The 6,438-nt window shown below is 46.1% G+C and overlaps 1 long non-coding RNA gene across 1 annotated transcript; it reads right to left on the reverse strand.

Moving 5' to 3' along the window:
- Positions 1 to 333: 333 nt before the first annotated feature.
- On the reverse strand, positions 334 to 3,561 carry LOC130159489 (uncharacterized). Its single transcript, XR_008825754.1, has 3 exons — positions 3,382 to 3,561; positions 1,478 to 1,670; positions 334 to 756 (listed from the first exon to the last, which is right to left on the reverse strand). It is a non-coding gene; the product is annotated as an uncharacterized LOC130159489 (long non-coding RNA).
- Between the last annotated feature and the right edge of the window lie 2,877 nt (positions 3,562 to 6,438).

The following is a 6,438-nucleotide window of genomic DNA, read 5'->3' on the forward strand; positions in this document are numbered from 1 at the left end:
CCAAACGATGCCACTTGAAACTGGTGAAGGCCACAAGTCAGCATCACTGGTAGCTGAAGACTGTGGAGATAGGTCTGCCATGAGACATCAGCAACGCTGCACACCAGATCACCCCTTGAGTTACTATGGGAAGGGAAAAATGAGGTCTCGTTACGGCCGTCCACAGGGTTTCACCCTGCCCCATAGGCAGAGGGGAGGTGACTTCTCCCACCACCACCCACTGTCCCCATTACCTGCTCCCAGGCAGCCCCCATGTCCCGAGCTCCCACTGCGAAGGAGCTCAGCTGCGGTTGCAGTTGTCAGGGCAGGAGGTTTCAAGCCATGGCAAACGATGAAAATGGGAAAGGCTGGAAGGAACCGGCAGACTCCCTTGCAGATGTGTGGTGTTGCATTTCACACTGACCCATGCCTGGCTTTTCTGGGAAAGGCCTGTATTATGGAAATACAATTCTAGGTTTTCCCCACAGGGCTGTGTTATTTGCCTTTTATTTATTTAATTTTTTTTTTTGAATTTACTGAATTTTGCACAGAAGCTCTTTCCTTGTTAAGACTCGTGAACCGTACTACAGAAGGGTGGAAATAAAAAAACAGACATGCAAAGTGATACAGCTTGATGTGCCTGGTTTATTCCCGGTTTCACCTTCCAGACGCCTTCCCTGACATGACGGTTCCCTCGCCGGTGACGTTGTTTTGTGTCAGAGGGCCTTGCCTTTCCATGAGCTGTTCTGCGAGATACAGTTCAACATCCTGTTGAACCTGGAGGAAAAGAATCTTGAGAAATAGGGAGATGCGCTGCCAGAAAAGGAGCCTTGGCCAAGAGAAGGGGGTTGCCAGACTGCCTGAACTCTAACTGAACCGAGGACCAGGGCGGCCCCACGTAGCCTAGCAATCTCCAAATAGCAAGAAATACGTCAAAGCTGAGTTTTGAAATGTCTTAGGTATACTCACTTCGATTTCACCTCCATTTCACCTTTTTTTTTTTAAATTATTTTTAATGGCTTTTTCCATATCCTGGGGACTTAGGGCGGACATTGCAATGGGTTAACTCTAGATAGGCTTTTCCCCTATAAAGATTGGGTACAGGAACACTTACCTTCATTTTCTTATCATTTCTGAGGCATAAAATAATTTCATGTGCCGTAGATATTTTTTTTTCCTTCTTTCCTTTTTTAAGAACATGTTGTAAGTAGTGGTGCACAAATGACTCCTTGGTTAGATAAGACGTTATGTTTTTATCCTTGGACTATGCCCCCAGGCTCTCAGTAATGCCAGCATCAGCTAAGTTAGCATCTGATTAGTCGTTCTTGCCTCTTACCCAATGTCAGTCTTGATTATGCCTATTAATCTGGCACTTTTTTTTTTTTTTTTTAACTGAGCTATGGGCACAATCCTGCCCAATTCTCAGCACTCTGCTACTACCACAGCTAACAGTTCTCACATTTCTACAATTCCGGGGGTTTTTGTATGTGTTTCTCACCTTTAAAATAGCCACATTGGTGTTCACCGTGCTTTTAGGCAGTTGTGGCCCTGAGAGAAGAAATCTGGGCTCCTGCCCTGATGATGTTGGCTTTAGAGATCCCTTGATGTTCTCGGTCTCTCAGCCCAAAACAAGGGTTAAGGCTTCTTTCCAAAGAAAGCTGGGCGATGAGGACGCACAGACAATTTTCACTCTGGCAATGAGAAAAGGGTATTGGGGACAAGAAAAGGTTAGAGAGTGAATTTCATAGCTCAGGACTGGATTTCAACATCACATCCACATTGATAATCAGGACTGACTTGTTACGGAAGGTGGTGTTGGTGTGTTGTTATGTGGCATTTCTATCTATTATTTCAAACAGATGTCAGCACCCTGTTCCAAACCACCCCAGCACAGCAGCAGCCTGGAGCTTTGCTGAGGGTTGAACCGTTTCTTTTTCCTCTCCCTGCTTTCTTACATCACTTTCTGAGTCACAGCTGCAATTCAAGCGTGATTCCTCAAGGCTGGGGCTGAGTTTTATTAACATCAGGAGAAATCCAGCTCACTTTGAGGTGCCCTAACATCTACTCAGCTCTGCTCGTTATTGCAACAGAGCGGACACTTGTCCCAGCCAAGAGCCAGAAATCTCTAGCTGGTTCCTTCATTGCCTTGCAATGATTCAACTTGATGGAGCAGACCAACTGGGGAGCTAAGAAGACATCTCTCTCAAGTTGACCTCAAGCAAGTGTTAGACATAAAAAACCCTGCCCTTGGAAAGCTCCCTTTGATGTGGGGAACAGGCTGGCAGCAGGTGGGAGAGGGCTGCTGTTTGGCTCGCAGTGCTTTGGCATCACCCTGGAGCACAGCAGACCTGCCGCCCCTTCGCTCTTCTCCCAGCATCTCCCAGGGTGTCCCCAGGGCAGCCATCAGCCTTGGTCAGTCTGGTGGAACCGTGCCACAAACACACAAGAGGGACTTTGGGGACAGGAGGAATCTCAAATCCTTTACAGAACCAGGGCAACAGTAAGGAAAGGTTTGAAGGTAGAGATCTGTGGGGCTGACCAGCAGCTCTCTGCTGAGACACTGTTCCCAGCTTGAGCCCCCTGTGGGGCACAGATATGGCAGCTCTCAAGAAGCTGCTTCAGCTACGATGTCTGTGTGTGTCGGGGGTTGTGTGCAGATGTTCTGTCCCTCCCTGCAACATGCCAGAGCTGAGAAGAGCCGATCAGGTCAAACAAGGGCTACTACGTTGCCTGCACAAAGCTCTGGGAGAAACTCCTGCCTTCTTGAGGGAGGGGGGGGGGGGAAGGAGACCTTGCGGGGCTGAAGCCAGGCTCTGATCCTTCTCCACCACCCCTTTCTAACCTTCTCTCAGTGCAGAGAAAAGATGGGGTCGTTCAGGTCCTTGCATAAGCCAAGCGCTAACCACAGGTAAAGGTAACTCCGACACAATTCAGAGATACTAACCCCAGTAAGTAGATCTATGGGTTTGAAGAGCTTTCGCCAGAACAGACCAGGAAAGCCAAAGGACCACCGTCTGCCTGTACCATATTGCTCCCTTTTCTCACCCAGAGGAGGAACATGTGTGGGGAGCATGTACTCAGCCCAGACAAGCAGGGAGCAGCTCCCCAGCTGTGGCCACCTGAGAAACCCCACTGGCAACAGCAGCAAATACCCCGCCTTGGGGTGCTATGCCCCCACGCCAGCCTTGGCAAGCAGCCATGCAAGAGGGAAAGAGCTTCTACGTCAGAGCGTGGCCGAGCTCCCTCTGGGCTGCAGTACTGATGCTCGCATGGGTGAGTCGGCCACAACGCATTGCATACAGAGATAACCACAGTTTTCTCAAAATATCTTGCTGGTTTTCCAGCAGGGGGACAGGACTGGGGGCATCTGTCCTTTCCCTGGGTGCTTGGGCATTGACTCACCTGCACAGGCATCTTAGGTGTAGGGATAGCCGAAGGCAAAACTGGCCGGACGGTACAACACAGCCTTCCCAGTTTGGAAATGCACGTCAATCCTCCTCCAGATGGACATAAGCCTCTTTTTAATATGTTTTCCATTTATTCCTTTTTTTTTTTTTTTTTTTTTTTTTTAAATCGGTGAGGTTGAATGTAGCTGGAGGGTGCAGGAAAAAGGGGAGAAGGGAGACAAACCCAGACATGTTTAATTAAAACGGCATGAACGTTCAAGATAGTGCTCTGGGAATGAACCGATACGGTTTCTCACACGTACTGCGGAGAGGACAGAGGGCAGGCTCCGATGAACACATAGTCCCAATAAGACAACACGCTTATTCCTAGAAATAAGACTCAGATGTTTTGGGGAATGCACTTAGACAAGATGAAGTGCAGAAAAGATAAGAGCTCTGATTAATTAAGAGAGAACACGAAGCATTGTGAGCAAGCCATCAGAAACAACATTTCTTTGGCAGGTAAGTGGGGGATGAAGATGCTTGCAGGCTATGGCAGCTGTACGTTGGTCTCTGGAGGCTGTTTTTTAGAGGAAAGTATGCTGCAAGTGGGGAGAGGTCTCCGAGACACTAAATCCTAACAAAAGACTTGTTGCTATGCAAAATGCTGAGGCAGACTTAAGCCACTATTTTTGGCGTAGAAGTTTTCTTCTTTTATTTTTAGAAGCACATTTAAAAGGCCTACCACTATTTTGAAGATCCTCTCCATCTGAAATGCAGCAATAATTAAACCCTTTCCCGAACTTGCAGGGATTAGTGAGCACAGACCCACCGATGTTCAGGTGCTTCCCAGGTACCAGAAGCAACAGCAGCCATAAAATTATCTACTTGGAGAGAACATGTCTGGATAAAAACAATAATTGAAAGACAGAAGCCAGTAAGGCCTTTTTTCTGGGCAAGGTATAATTAGAAACAGTATGCTTCTGAGATTATAAGCAGTGTGAAATCATATCATTAGCATATAATTACAATGGCAGACATGACACATTTATCTAGACCAGATGTCTACTAAATCAGTTCCCTCCTTTCATGGATGCAGTTTCTTATAATCACTGAATAATATTTGTGATACAGTTAGCATCAACATCTCTCTTTACATTTTCAGGTATTTCTAATCATAATTAACATTGCATTTCCACAGTGCCGTGCCTTTCACAGTATAGCGAGGGGCTGCTTGTTCTCCCTGCTGTTATCTCCTAAAAACATTTTTGTCTGCGTAGTGATTATTCATAAAATAAAAATAGTTTAAGAAATTTCTTGGGTAACGTCTATTTTCCCAAAAAGCATCAGGCCAATTAATTTACTCTGTTTAAAACTCACTGTATGTTTAAAAAGCAAGACAGTCAGGCAGGTACCTATTAGGAGTGTCGATGTCGCAGCAGCCCAAGCTGAAGTTCCCAGGCTGGTCGCGGGGGATACCGATGGGGTTTCAGGCTGACGTTCAGCATCCCGTGGTGCCGGGCAGCAGCCACAGAGCCCACCACCACTGCCAGCCTCACCCGCTCTCCGTATAGGTGGAAACCCAGAGGCAAATTACTCCATCAGTGACATCAAAGCTGAACAGTTTATTTCTTCCAGTGCTGTGAAAGAGGTATGTGAACAAGGAAGGGGAAATTAAATCTGGCTCCAGTCTTAGCCCCTGCTCACTTCTCTACAGTCCCCCAAAGGCCCCTCCACCCCCAAGTAATACCATTCCCATTAAAACTAATCTCAGCTGACCAAGAAACAGCATGATCCACCCACCCCCACCCCCAAAAAAAAAAATAAAAAATTGGCCAAAACCCCCAACACATCTTAGGTTTGGCTTGGTGGCAGCTTGCATTAGCGCTCATTTAACCCACCCCGTTTCAAACCCATCCTTCGGTAGCTTTGCCTCAAAGACCTCCAGGTATGACAGAGATCCTTTAGAGTCCAAACCCACGGAATCTGAGGTCATTTAGGGACAGACCAAATTTCTGGAGTAGCCCTGAGTCATACCCTGAGGCGGTGAACAAGATCTGAGTGGCTTTTCTCTGCAATGACTTGACAGCATCTCCAGTAGGGATGGCATTAACCATACAGCCTTCTCCAAGTCCTCGTGATGGACAGTGGCATGATGGACATGGGAAAACATCACCCATCATACAGGAGGCTGGAGAGTAGAAAAGCAAAAGATTAGGACTTTCACCTCCTTTCTCTCCAGACAAACTTATTTTGCTTTACTTCTGCCAAACACATTTGTTTAACATATACTTATTTTGCTTTTAGATCAATTAGATTCCATCTTCAATAACAACCCTTTGAGGAAAATAGAGTTAAGCAAGCTCCAGTCACTATGCTGAAAAAATTCATCTGGGATGATTAAAAAAACTCAAACAAAACAAAAACCAAATACGAAACAACAACAACAACAAAACCAAAACCACACCAAAAAACCTTTTCCACCAAGTGTAAATGATAGATTTTGGTCTTTAGAAATTGTCAAGCACAAATCACACAAAGACCCTACTGCCAGCAAAGACTTCAGGTTGGTTAATTCACAAACCCCCCAGTTAATTTACTGATGTACTGAGTGTTCAGCACAGCTGAAACCTGAATTGGATTCGGGGAATAAATCTAAGAAGTTTTACATTCTTTTGATGACCAAAGGTTAACCTGATGGCTTGTTATTTCTGAGTTCATATTCTTTCATTCTTGGCTCCGGCGTGCTTGGCCAGGGCCAGAATTTCAGCAGCACTAGGTGCTCATTTAGGTTTCTAAAAATGGGACAGCCTGAATTTCAGATCTGTTGCGAAACGGGAACTCCCACTGGGAATAACAACTGGGTTTGCAAAGATACCTTCATGTAGCCACAGGTGACTGTGTTTTAGAAATAAATGCCCCTTTTTGGACACTTCAGTAAAATCTAAGACCTTATTTCCCAGTCTAGGTGGGGTCTCCTGGAGACCAATGCTCTTTGCAAACCTGTCCCTTGCTGGCAAACGCTTCACAGCAAACACCTGACTCCTGCCTGCACCACTTGGAATTTCTCTTG

Source organism: Falco biarmicus, chromosome 15, assembly GCF_023638135.1.
Source record: "Falco biarmicus isolate bFalBia1 chromosome 15, bFalBia1.pri, whole genome shotgun sequence".
Lineage (NCBI taxonomy): Eukaryota > Metazoa > Chordata > Aves > Falconiformes > Falconidae > Falco > Falco biarmicus.